Below are 13,164 nucleotides of genomic sequence, written 5' to 3'. Positions count from 1 at the left end.
ACTTTGCTGAACTTCTCATTTGTTTCAACTGTTTTTCTGTAGATTATCTTAAAAACATTAGGTAGATAATCACATTGGATGAAATATGCAATTTTGTATTTTCTAATTTTTATAAATTTTTCTTACCTTTTAATTCTAAGACCTCCAGTATAATACTGAATTAAAACAGTAGTAACTAGGATAGGGGATGCATTGTTTTGTTTTCACTTTAGTGGAAATTATTATATAATTTTGTCATTAAATATAATGATTGCTATAGGCCTGTGGTAGTATTTCTCAGGTTAAGAAAGTCTATTTTTAACATAATTTTGAAAAGTTTTTATAGTTAAATATTGAATATTATTTTTCTGCATCTGTGAAGAAAATTATATTTTTCCCCCTAATATCAAGCCCCAAGAGATAAAAATGGAGCAGCAACTGGAAGGTCAGGCAGTGGGTCAAGAGCTGAGTGGGAACAAGTTGGGAACCCAATTAGGCTGGGAACAGAGCAGAAAACACAGAAAAGCATTGAAATGGCTGTGTGCTTTTATTGTTTTGCAAGTGAGAAAAACATGGATGTGAAGGACTAGCTGCAAGTTGTTAATCAGCATAATAACAATATGATCAAAAATAGTTAACATTAACAGTACCAGTAACATCCTCTACTCAACACTTCTAAAACAACAGAAATTTGAGGGCATGTATTTCATTTTATAGTTTACAAAGTAATCATTTCATGATCTCGAATGAAGGACCAGCAATAACACTGAAATAGCGAAGGGACAATATCCACAACACTTTAACCCTATACATGGTAAAATTCCAACTTCATCATTCACTAAAAATTATCCTAAATAACTTGTTGAAATTCAGTTTGCGATGTGTAAATTCTCCTGTGGTCCACTTGTCCTCATTTGCTCAGACCTTCCTCTGAGTCTGTGAATGTTTTCTTTCCCCCTTTTCCCCTTATGATCAAATCATTTTTATTATTTGAAAGTTTATAGCACTGGAATGGATCAACTTTTTGAGATATGGATATGGCAAAAATCTGGATCAAATCCATAGAAAACATTCTGAACCATGTTTATAATAAATGTTTGGACAGGCTTGGGCTGATCTCTCTCTGGATGACAACTTAGTCCTGGCCTGGACTTTAGCACTCATCTTTTGATTATATCATCTATGAGTAATCACTTGTTGTTTACACCTTGAGGGTTGTTTCTTGACTTCAAATCTTTGGAGTGCTAAAAAAAAAGAGAAAGCAAGAAGGTTATGGTAACTGGATTCACCTCAGAGTTTCTCCGAAGTGAGAAAAACTCTGATTTTTAAACTTCTTTACTTCTGAGCTATTAGTCTAAGTTGTTGGCAGTAGAATTATTCATGATTGAAGACTGTAAGTGCAAAAATCAAGAGGTAATTTGGGCATGTATATAGCCTGGTTTGGGACTTACTTCAATAAATCCCAATGAAAAGGGAATATTTCTACCTGCTCAATTACTTGTTTTTCAAGTTCTTAAATGACTACAAAGAGTAAGTGCTCGGTAAAAGCTGTAAGTGATGATGAAACTTTATTCCCTCTCCTTCCCTTCCTTCTTCCTTCCTCTCTTCCACCAAAAACACATTTCTTGAGTGTTCATTGTATATTTCAGAAACAAATAATGAGCACAAAGTACTTAGTACAGTTTCTTGTACATAGTAAGTGCTCAGTATGTGATTGCTTTCAATAATGAGATGAGCCAGGTTGTAGTGTTATTTGTTATTACATGCAGTGAGTACCTTACTAAAAAGAGACTTAATTTTCATAGTCAGAAGTTGATGCTCATGAGAACAAAGTTTGTTGGTTATAAAAATGACAACAATATCAACAACAAATGAAGGCTAACTCCAATTTCTCCTGACATTTCTATAGGAGCAGTAAAACAAAATCTGTCTGAAAGATTTGATTCAAATGTTGGGCTAATGTTGAAATGTGGCAATAGACAATTTGAAGACCTGTATAAAAGGTTAATGGGTTATTATTTAAATAACATATGTAAAGAATTTTTTCCATTTTTGAAGACGGCTTTTTCTAAGTACACGCACAAATTTCTTTTTATAACGGATAAGCTGCCTTTCTCAGCTGCATACTGTCATTCCTAAACAATCCTAGAGCTAAAAATTTTAAGTGCTGTCACCCAAAATTGCTAAACAGAACTTACTCTTTAATTTGTCTGTCACTCTTTCTGTCACTTCCCTTGCATTTTATGGTGAGGCGTTGGTTCAACTGTCACATCTTGAGTCCCTTTAAAATAAAAAGAGAAGTCCCCATTTTACTCTCATGATGCCCAGAGAGGTCACCTAAAGCTGTCCAGGGCTATTTGACCAAAACTTTGGGGTAAATTTTGCTGACAAAGTGCAAGTTGAGTAGTGTGTGTGTGTCAGTTTTCTGTCATGTAACAAAGTATTTCAGATAATTAACTTATAAGAAGGAAAGCTTCTTTTGACTCACAGTTTTGGAGAATCCAGTCCATGATCAACTGGCTCTTGCTTTGGGCCTAGGGAAAGATAGCGCATCATGGCAGGAATTGAATGATGGAGCAAAACCACTCCTCTCCTGATCAGGAACAAAGAGAGAAAGAAAAGGGCCTTCCACAAAACCCAGCCTCCTGAAAAGCTACATCATCTCCCAATAGTGTCAACTTGGGGACCAAGTCTTTAATTCATACACCTTCAGGAGACATTTATCCAAAGCATAGCAAGGAATAAATTCTTTCTCTTTCCAATAAGAACGGTTAATAAGTGTCAAAGACTGGAAAATTGAGAAACAAAGGATAAAGATAGACTTAAAAACTGGTCGTCTTTACACTTCATTATGACTATAAGCAAATGACTTGTGTAGCGCCACACTTGGCAAAGCCTTCCAAGATAGGTAAGAAGCTACATTTGGATTTTGTAACACAAGATGTAAATAACCTGTGCAAACAAATGGGTAAAATGCACCAACAAAAGGGAAATCTATTTGACTTGCTTTTACCTATCAGGTATAACCAACTGTGGGGGGGCAGGAGCCATTTGGGAAATACTTTACTCTTGTCATCAACCTTTTTTTTTTTTTTTTTTAATTCCCTGAACATGAAATCTTTGGGAGCAGCATCATGTTGATTTAGGTATGGAAATTTTGTTTGGACTTCACATTTCAGTTGGATTCTCAGTTACTTTAGGGGCAGCTAAAGGATGCTACATGTTCCAGAGGGACAGAAGAAGATGCAATATAAGTGTCCTATGGCACACTCTTAAGGGTTTGTAATAGAACCCCACGAAGAGTCAAAAGAGCAAATTTCAGTTTAATCTCTGCACTCCTGCCCGAGATTCTTTCATATTATTGTAGGAAATCCTTGGGTGGAGGTAGAGATAACGGAAAAAAAAATCTGTCTCCTTACTGCAATGTGATGACATTATCTCTTCCTGTCCCAAAGAGACCTCCTATGCTTGTAGGTAGGACTGCGACACTACCATCACTTTAGATGTTGCTGTAGCTGCTCATCCATGCAGCATGCAGCTCCCCAACCTTGTCCAAATGGATGCATCACTTCTGCTTGCCTGTATCAAGCCCTGGTACTAAGCCACAAAGCCTATTTTGCTCATTCTGTTTCTTACAGGGCCTTTAATATTGCAGAGCTTGTTCTTTGCTGATTGATTTAATGATATCTTAAATCTGTGATATTGGCTCTGGACCTCCGTGAGGAGGTAGGTGCAGGGAGATAACAGTCTTGGAGTTCTATATGCTGTAGTAAAACCTCCTCCAGCCCTTTCCCCTAAGGGTAGAACTTAGCTTGACCCCTGGACCTCTGTGATCCTCCACCCACACTGTCTACAGAATGTGAGGTCCTTGTCCTCCATCCAAGAGGAGGGTGGTGAGGCTGCTCTACAGTCCTACTGTCCATGAAATAGAGCTCCAGGTAGGTTTTCACAATGAGTGCTCATCTTAGGCCTTAATTTTAGGACTTCTGCAATGATAATAGACATTATCATTTTGTAAACAGACTTGATTTTTATTTTTTGGTAGCAGGGATTGAATCCAGGGGTGCTTAACCACTGAATCACATCCCTAGCATTTCTTTTCTTATCTTCTAATTTTGAGACAGAGTCTTGATAAGTTTCTGAGGCTGGTCTTGAACTTTTAATCCTCCTGCCTCAGCCTACCAAGTTGCTGGAATTATAAGTGTGTGCCACCACTCCTGGCTCAAACTTGATTTTTAAAATAAAATTATTCAATGAAATAATGTTAGAAGTTTGGGGACACTAAGATATTTAAACACTCCATCCATTATTTCATTTTGTTTCTTAGCATATGAGTTAAGTTTTAGAAATGTGAACAGGGTGACTCTTTCCAGGTTTTATTAAAAGGATTAATAGTTGGAAAGTACATTCCTGCCTTTTGGAAACTTATTTTCTGGGAAACTATTAAAGAGTTGGCAGTATTAATTTTAGTCTTCTGGCTATGGTTTTAATTTGTATCTCAAAAGTTCATGTGTAAGAACCTTAATTCCTCAATACAGCAGAGTTTGGAGGTGGAGCTTAGGTATTTAGCTCATGGTGGCAGAATTCTCATGAAAGAGAATTCGTGCCTTTCTCTTGGGAATGGTTTATTTCAGGAGTTAGGCTCACTTTTCTCTCATGTGTGATCTCTCTTCCCTCCTGATTTCTCCCATATTAAGAGGCAGCATGAGGCCCTCACCAGATGTGGCTGCCTCTCTTTGGACTTTCCAGCCTCTAGAACTGTGAGCCCAAATCCCTTTGCTTTATAAATTATGCTGTGTTGGGTCTTCTGTTGTCACAATGGAAAACAGACTGAGAAACTTCTCATGCAGAAATATGTAGTAAAGGCAGATGATTCCTGTAGCTCTGGGTATATTTTCCCCTGGCACAGGGGTCCCACCCATCTCCCACTCCCAATCCCATGCAAAGAACTAATATTTTCTGACTGGCTTTCTTTCTTTACTCCTCCTTGAATTTTAGTTAAAAGTTCATTTTGGGAACTAGAGCCTCTTGTTTAAAATCAACTTTATTGATGAGAGACTCTGCTCTAATGTATAATTAATGAGTCATACTCTATGTCCAAGGTGATTTTTGTGTGCCAACAAAGTGTTTTAATTTATACACTAAAGTCCTCATTTTGTTCTTAAACCTTTTGGACTTGCATGGTACATTTATCAAGTATGATTCTGAAAGTTCTTATATGGGCAATGTGTAGTGTGGGCTTAATAGATAACATTAATAAACTCACACTTAATAACCACACTAAAAGCTACTTCCATCTGGATTTACTGGCAATAAAAAGAGACATTACAGAACTTTGGGAATTTGATCAAGGCGCCGAATACTAATCTTAGATTACAAAACTGTGGAATCTAACTGCTTAAACATAGGAAAACAAAGCAATCAAGGCCAGGCTTTTGGTAAAAGCTTGCAATGTGGATTAATAATTAATGTACTAAATATACTTTATAATAAACTACATCATAATGGATTACTTTTGATAGCTAAATTGGCAATGATACCCTAACATGGTTTCATTGACTCAATTCTTCAATTTTACTTGCTAGATTTATTGGATTAAACTACAATGGACCTATTATAGACTTATTTTAACTTGTTAAAAATCATAAGTAATTTAAGAATATTGATAAAGACAGCAAAAATTATATAAAAGTTGGCAATGATTCAAAAAGAAGTAATAAAGTAGGGTCTTTAACAGAGAAAATGTCATAATCTACTTTTGAGGTAAATAAGCAGCATTCAGTAGGAAAAAACATCTTAATGGAATCAACTAATGCTTTTCATGCAAGAAAATGTTGAAATTAGTGCTATTCAGTTAATATATATATAGATAATAAGGATGAAATATTCAGTGAGGTAGTCTAAAATAGTCAAATGTTTTAGAAATTGGTAGTCATAAATTGTGATTTCCATCAACTCTGAAGTCAGGAATTAGAAATGGACATAAGAATTAAACATCTAGAAGATTGAGAAAATATCCTGTTTTGTGATGTTTTGAGTTTAGTACACTCAGCATTTTTTCAGAAATTGAATATAAATCCTACCAGAATCCCTCAGAACACATGGAGAATGGCAAACCAAATAGACTATTTCTCAGAAAAGTGAATTTATCTTCCCAATCTTCGTCTCAACCTTAAGGAAATTGCATTCATTTGTATTTTCATAGGGTACCCCATTCTCAGAAGAGAGAGACTCAAGGGTCGTTCTGGAGTTAAGGTGCATAGACACTGCAAAATGTGTCATTTATCATTTCTTTTCAGAGTCCCTTAATCACAACTCCCAAGTTATAATAATCCCACTCACATATAGAGCTTTACTTGTCACAAAGGGTTTTTGTTTTTAATATTATGCCATTCACTATTTTAAAATACTTACACAAAACAATTCTATATTTTTATGAGTATATTTACATAGAAAAAATACACTACTGACAACAGTGGTGACTTTCATGGAAACAGTGAAGACGTGGGTATTTGTCACAGGGGATTCTCTCCTGTAAAGCCCTGCCACACACACTATTTCATTTATCCTTGAAACAACCTTGTAAACACTTGCAGACTGCGGTTTGTACAGGAGGCCCCTCTACATTCATCCCACCAGTAGTTGGGAGTCCACTATATTTCAGCCTCTTCAGATATCTCAATGACCTCCTAAAGCTGACACTATAACACAGACAGTAAATAATAGGTATAAAAGAAGTAGATTATATTGGAGGTTAGAAAGTATTAATTATTGTAGAAAAAGACATGGAACAGTAAAGCAGAATAGAGCGAGCAGTGGGGAGGTTGCTGGCTGAAATTCTAAGGATATTCAATGTCGCTTCACTGAAAAGGTTACTTCTGAGCAAAGCTTTGCAAGAGGTGAAGGGTTAACCATGAGGCTGTCTGGGTGGAGAGCCTTCTAAGACAAGGAAACAGCCAGTGCAAAGATCACACGGCAGAAAGTGGATGGCAGGAAAAGCAATTTGGCCAGTGGAATTGGAGCAGAGTGAAGTCAGGTAATGTAGGCCATGGTGAGTTCTTTGGCTCCTCCTCAAAGGGAATGGGGAGCCACTGCAGGACTTTGAGCAGAAGAATGATACATCTTACTTAGGTTTTAAAGGTATCACTGAGCTGTTGTGCTGGATATATTATAAAGGCCAGGGGTGGGTGGGGCAGGCAGCCCAGTCAGGAACTCAGAGGGGTGATGGTGTCTCAGACCAAAGAAGGGGCAGGGGAAATAGTGAGAAATTAAAGAAAAAAAAATTGAGCACATTTTGAATGCAGAACCAACAGGATGGATTAAATAAAAGAGAAGGAAATGTGTAAGAGGACTCTGAGGATTTTTTTTTTTTTTTTCTGAGCACCTGGATAATGGAGTTGCCATAAACAAATGTGAAGACTGCAGGGAGAGCAGGTCTGGGGACAGAGGTGGGATCGGGTTTCCAAGGTGGAGGTATTATGTTTGATTTAGTACAGATTTATTTAGGTCAACTGTTGAGCAGGAAGTTCAGCCTGTCAATCTGGAGTTTGGAAGAAAGGTGGAGTATGGATATGACTGAGGACAGGAAGGGCCTAGTGTTCTTCATGAGCAGGTGGATCTGTGCTACAAGAGTCCTGTGTGCCTGGTGGAGGGACACCTGAAATGAGCTTGGAGAGGAAGGTGAGGGTTGGGGTTAACCAAGGCCCTTGTGAGGATTTTAATTTTTAAGCCATTCAAATGCTAAGAAGAAAGACTGTAAAACAATAAATTAAAATCCTTTAGCTAGAAATAATAATGAAGTATTTTGAGGATGATGTAGTGGAAGTTTCTGCTTAAAATATATATTAAAGACACTGTAGGAATAAGGGTGAATGACTTAGTTATAAAATAGGCTGATGAGGTATGACAATTTAAATCAAAATAAGACAGAATTGGGAATAATATTTAATATTTCAAACATTTTATTTTTAAAAATTAAAAAAAAGAATCACAAAAAGCTGGAAAGCAGTAATGTAGAGCAGATACGGCATGCCTGGTGCTGTGCTGTACCCCTCATATCGAGAGTTGTGAAAGCCTTTTTTAAATTGGATAAAGGAATACAAGCAGGCATGTAGAATAATGAGTGAAATGGTAAAGACCAGGTGGCTGGTCCTGTTTGTCCTGTGTTGTAATGTTACAACAGGTCAGAGTTAATTAGTAGTGACAAGCTGTTTTCTGTCTACAGTGAGTCCAATAAGAGAAAAAGGCTTCCATGAAGGATTTAGGAGAGATAGGAGGAAGAATTTTTGAAGTTATAATGTGTTACAATGGATTTTGTGGGTTTGCTGTTTCTGAAAGACATTTGAGTCTGGACAGAGCAAAGGGTGACAATGTCTAAAACAAGCAGCTATGGTCAGTCTTAGTGTGTTTTGCAGGTTGGTTTTATTAGTTGTAATTGACTCTGTGTTGGTCTGCCAGGATGACTATAATAAAGTACCACAGATTGAGTGGCTTAAACAGAAATTTATTTTCTCATAATCCTAAAGACTTGAAGTCTAAGATCAGGATTGGAAGGATTAGTTTCCTCTGAGGTCTCTCTCTTTGGCTTGAAAAAAGCCTGCCTTCTCCCTGTGTCTTCATGAGGTCCTTCCATGTGTGTCTGTGTCTTTGTCTCTTCTTATAACCACTCATGTTGGATTGGGTCTGCCCTAATGGCCTCATTTTAATTAATTTCCTTTTAAAAGACCCTATCTCCAAATATAGTTGCATTCTAAGGTTACTGGGGGTCAGGACTTCAACATGTGTATTTTACGGGAGCACAATTCAGACCATCAGACTGTAATAGCCCCAAACCAGGAAATCGTTCCAGGAGGCCTGGAGAGAGCATAGGAAAGGGGAAGGAGGGCTGATATTTCAAGGTTGGTAGTAGTTTGCAGAGGCTATGAGGGGTAGCCAGAAAAGTAGAAGCATGTTGTTCAGGGAATTCTGTGTGCTCTTCTAACATAGAGCACATTTAATCTATAGGCATATTCTCATCTTCTTAAGAAGGTACATGAATGAAAAGGACATGATTCTTCTGACCCCATGATCTTGTGAATGTAATAGATAGCTAATCATGAATCATAGAAACTATTTTAGAAATCCTTTGAGATTTCTAAATCCACCTGAGATTTCTTGACAACCAAATAATAAATGATTTTACAGTAACATTTTGAAGAAAAATCATATTAGCACACCTGTGTGGTCAGAATATTTGCATTCTCCCCAAACTCACATGTCAAAATACTAACACACAAAGTAGTGGTGTTAGGAAATGAAACGTTTCAGAAAGTCATTAGGTCATGAAGGCAGAGCCTTCTTGAAGATGATCTGTGCCCTTTAGAAATCAGCCCAAGGGCTCTTGTTTGAGCTTTCCCCACATGCTGAGAATGTACCCTCCATCAGCCAGGAAGTAGGCCCTCCTCTCCAGACACTAAAATGCTGGTGCCTTGATCTTGGACTAAGCCTCCTAGAGGTTGTGAGAAATAAATTTCTGTTGTTCATAGGCTCCCTACTTTATGATATTTTGTTATAGCAGCCTGCAGAGACTAAGACACTCATGCATTTATTTTAAAAACATGGTAATTGAATTCCTTGGCTGTGCCAAGAGCTACACTAAATGCTTGAGTGATCCCTGCCCTTGGGAAGTTTACTGTAGACGGGAAAACAAATACTTAATGAGGAAACAAATGAATTTGATTTTCCCTATAAAATTAACACACAGAGGTAATGCATTGAGATAGGGCTGGGGAGCCATAGAAGATTAGGGGTCAGGAAAGTTTTCTCTGGGGGATGTACCAATGAGCTGTTAGAATAAAAATCTTATAGTCCAAAGTTTTAGATCATCCCTCGCCATGTGCCCTGTGGTAGGTCAAGTGGCTCTAATTTAATCCTGACCTTTTCAGAAATATCCTTAAATAGTGAAGGTGTTATCTCAGTTTATCACAACTTTTAAAAAGCCTAACAATCCTGCCACTAAAGTTATAATTTCGATTTACTTACAGGCATAATCTTTTGTCAACATCTATTTGCAACTATTTTAATGCAAAGTAAGCTTGGTATCTATACCATAATAATTTCTAGTACAGGCTTAATAGAAAAAGAATCATTTGCTAAATAAAATGTTCATAAACAATTTGCATGTTCAACTGTAGGGGGAGTGAATATTCATAATAGGAAAAATTTCACTGCATAAAGTGAACCTAATGGTTACTAGGGATTTGGAAACTTGGAAATATCTTCAAAGCAAAAATATTGCTATATTAACAAGATTGCAAATTATTTTGTGTTATTAAATCATTAAAAAAAATCTCAACTTTTACTGCAATCAGGTTTTGAATGTTCAACATTCTCATGCCATTTAACTAGAACATATTTTTCTAGATACAAATGGATATATTAATTTCCATAAAAGTGTTATCTTTTTACAGTATATTTAATTCAGATCCAGTTTCTATTTCCTCTAAAATAATTGCTTATAATACACAGGCTCGATTTTATATGACTAATTAGAATAGTGTATGGGAAAAAATAGGTTTGCAGGTAATATTGAAATTAAATATGTTAATCTGTACCTCAGTGTGCACATTTTATATGAGGTTTAATTTGCCAAATAAATTATAGTTCTGTGTTTATAAGGTGCCCTTGAAAGAGTGTCCTATTTTTGAGCAGTAATACCATGGGGAAACAAATATACAAAGCTTTTAGCTATAGGCTACACTTGCATAAATTAAGGCAAGAGCAGTTGGTTGGTATGTAGAGCTATGGAATCCTTAGCTTTTTAAACAATGTGAATTGTTAACATGATTTTTTTTACTATGGTTACTAATATTAAGATAATAAATAATATTTAGTTTCAATATCGTACCCTTCAGCCAGGGCATAAATTCATTTTGAGTGCTGTGTTGAATTAATATACAATAAACATACTGCAGTTTGCTATCAGGAATTCTCGATGAAATGCAGGAAGTCAGTTCTTTGCTTATGCATTAGCACTGCCAGTCTTGCTCTGTTTAATTTTAGCTATTTATAAAATTGCTCTACTGACAGTCCTCTTTATTTTAATGTGATTGTTTTAAGGTTAACCAGAACTGGTATGGTGTATTTCCTGAAGTAGGTTATAAGTGCTGATGTAGGAATATGGGCCCCTTACAAAAATCCCTTTCACCATTAGCCACCTGCAGTCAGGACACCCAGCTGCCTAATTGGGTAAATTGTGGCACTCCCTGTGGGGCAGGGGCCTGCAAAGTCATTGTGTATACCAAGAGCTGTTGAAGGTTTCAGAAAGGAGCAGATTACAGAGGACTTGTGAAGCAAAACAATGTTGCTGATGGAAGTAGAATCCCATAGCAGTTACAGCAATTGCCACCTATGTCTGGGACAAATGACGACAGCATCTTAATGTTCTGTATTATTGTCTAATAGTTTAGTTTCTTTTTACAATGTTTATTTAAATAACAACTCACAGAATTTGGGGCTTAAAAAATGGCCCTGGGTCTTGAGTACTGAAGAAAGAATGCAGTGGATTCCCCAAAACACTCAGGTTTACAACTAAAGGGAAGAGGAAGAGAGTCTTCAATAAGGAAAAAGCTAGTCTTGCTCTGTTATCAGTTGGCTTGGGCTACCATAGCAAAATACCACAGACTGGAAATTTATTTTCTTACAGTTTTGGAGGCTCAAAGTTTGAGATCAGGGTGTCAGTATGGTCAGATTCTGGTGAGGGCTTTCTTACTGTTTTGTAGATGGCTGCTTTCTTCCTGTGTCCTCACTTAGCAGACAGAGGGAACAAGCTTGATTGTATCTCTTCTTACAAGTCTCCAAATCCTATTGAATCAGCTCTAACTTCATCCCTTCCTCTATCCTAATTACTTCCTTAAAGGCCCTATCTCCAGATACAAGCACATTGAGATTTGGGCTTCAGTGTATGAATTTGAGGAGGGAGATGTGGAGGAGGCAGTTGAGTCTATAGTAAATTGTGTGGGCTCTCCCTTGTCCCGCCAGGAGGTCCACGAACAGGGCAGAGGAGGATGTGGCTGCGGAGTCGCTAATGAAGACCTCGGGAGACCAAGCAGGAAGCAGGTCTGATTTTATTGCGCAGTTACCATGTATATAGACTCAGGCAGTAGGTAAGCAGATAACAGGCAGCGACCAATGCAATTTCTGGCCAACTGTCTTTGCAATGATCAATCGAGGAGTGGGCCATGGAGCAAGCACAGGGACTGCAACACGTGGCCTCACGCTCAGGGCTGTGCCTACAGGGTAAGCAGTTTGCTGCTCACACCCCTAGCATGGGGGAGTGGTTTGCCACTCATGCCCTTCCCGTATGCCATGTATGCAGTACTCCGTGCACTTGTCCCCATAGTAAATGCTAAGTTATCCTATATATTTTTTTCTTAAATAGGGGTTTATGTTAGTTTTTCATCACTGTGACCTGCTGAGAGCCACAGCGAGTCGGAATGGCCCCTGGCATTTTGCCAGAAGTAATGGTCGAGAGGCGAGCCATTAAGATGATGCTAGATTGATTCAATTATATTCAACTGTACCTTTACTGTCCTCCTCCAGGGCTGCTACTTTGGAGTTCTCCCGAGGATTGCCTGGGGAGATCGAGTTGGTTGGGGATGTTCCGGGGGAGGGAATTCCCGTTGGTGTGTGGGGTGTTGCTGGAGGGGCTGCATAGGTGGCATTCGGGAGTGTTCCTGGGGAGCGTGTGTGGAGTGCTGTGGGAGTTCGGAAATAAAAGTTTGTTCCTGCTTGAGTGGCTCTGATTTGTGCCCAGCCAGACTGTGGCAGTGACCAAAATACCTGACAAGAACAACTTAGAGAAGGAAGGATTTGTTTTGGCTTAAGTTTTCAGAACTTTACTCCATGGTTGGTTGGATCCAAGGTGGGGACACCATGGTGGAAAGGTGTGGCAGAGGAAAACTGCTCAGCTCATGGTAGCTAGGAAGGAGAGGGGAACAGGTAAAGGCCCAGGGATAGATAGAGTCCCCAAGGCCCTACCTCCTGTAACTTACTTCCTTCAGCCATGTCTCACCTGCCTATGGTTTTCATCCTCTCCCAGTAAATTCATTAAAATTTTTAATCCATCAAATGGATTAATCCACTGATGAGTTGAGAGCCCTTATGATCCATTCATTTCACCTCTGAACATTGCTGCATTACCTAACA

Source organism: Marmota monax, unplaced genomic scaffold, assembly GCF_021218885.2.
Source record: "Marmota monax isolate L192 unplaced genomic scaffold, Marmota_monax_Labrador192_F-V1.1 WCK01_AAM20220418_F8-fsc00046, whole genome shotgun sequence".
NCBI classification, from domain to species: domain Eukaryota; kingdom Metazoa; phylum Chordata; class Mammalia; order Rodentia; family Sciuridae; genus Marmota; species Marmota monax.
The sequence above is the reverse complement of the archived record's forward strand: the minus strand, read 5'-3'. Positions refer to the sequence as shown.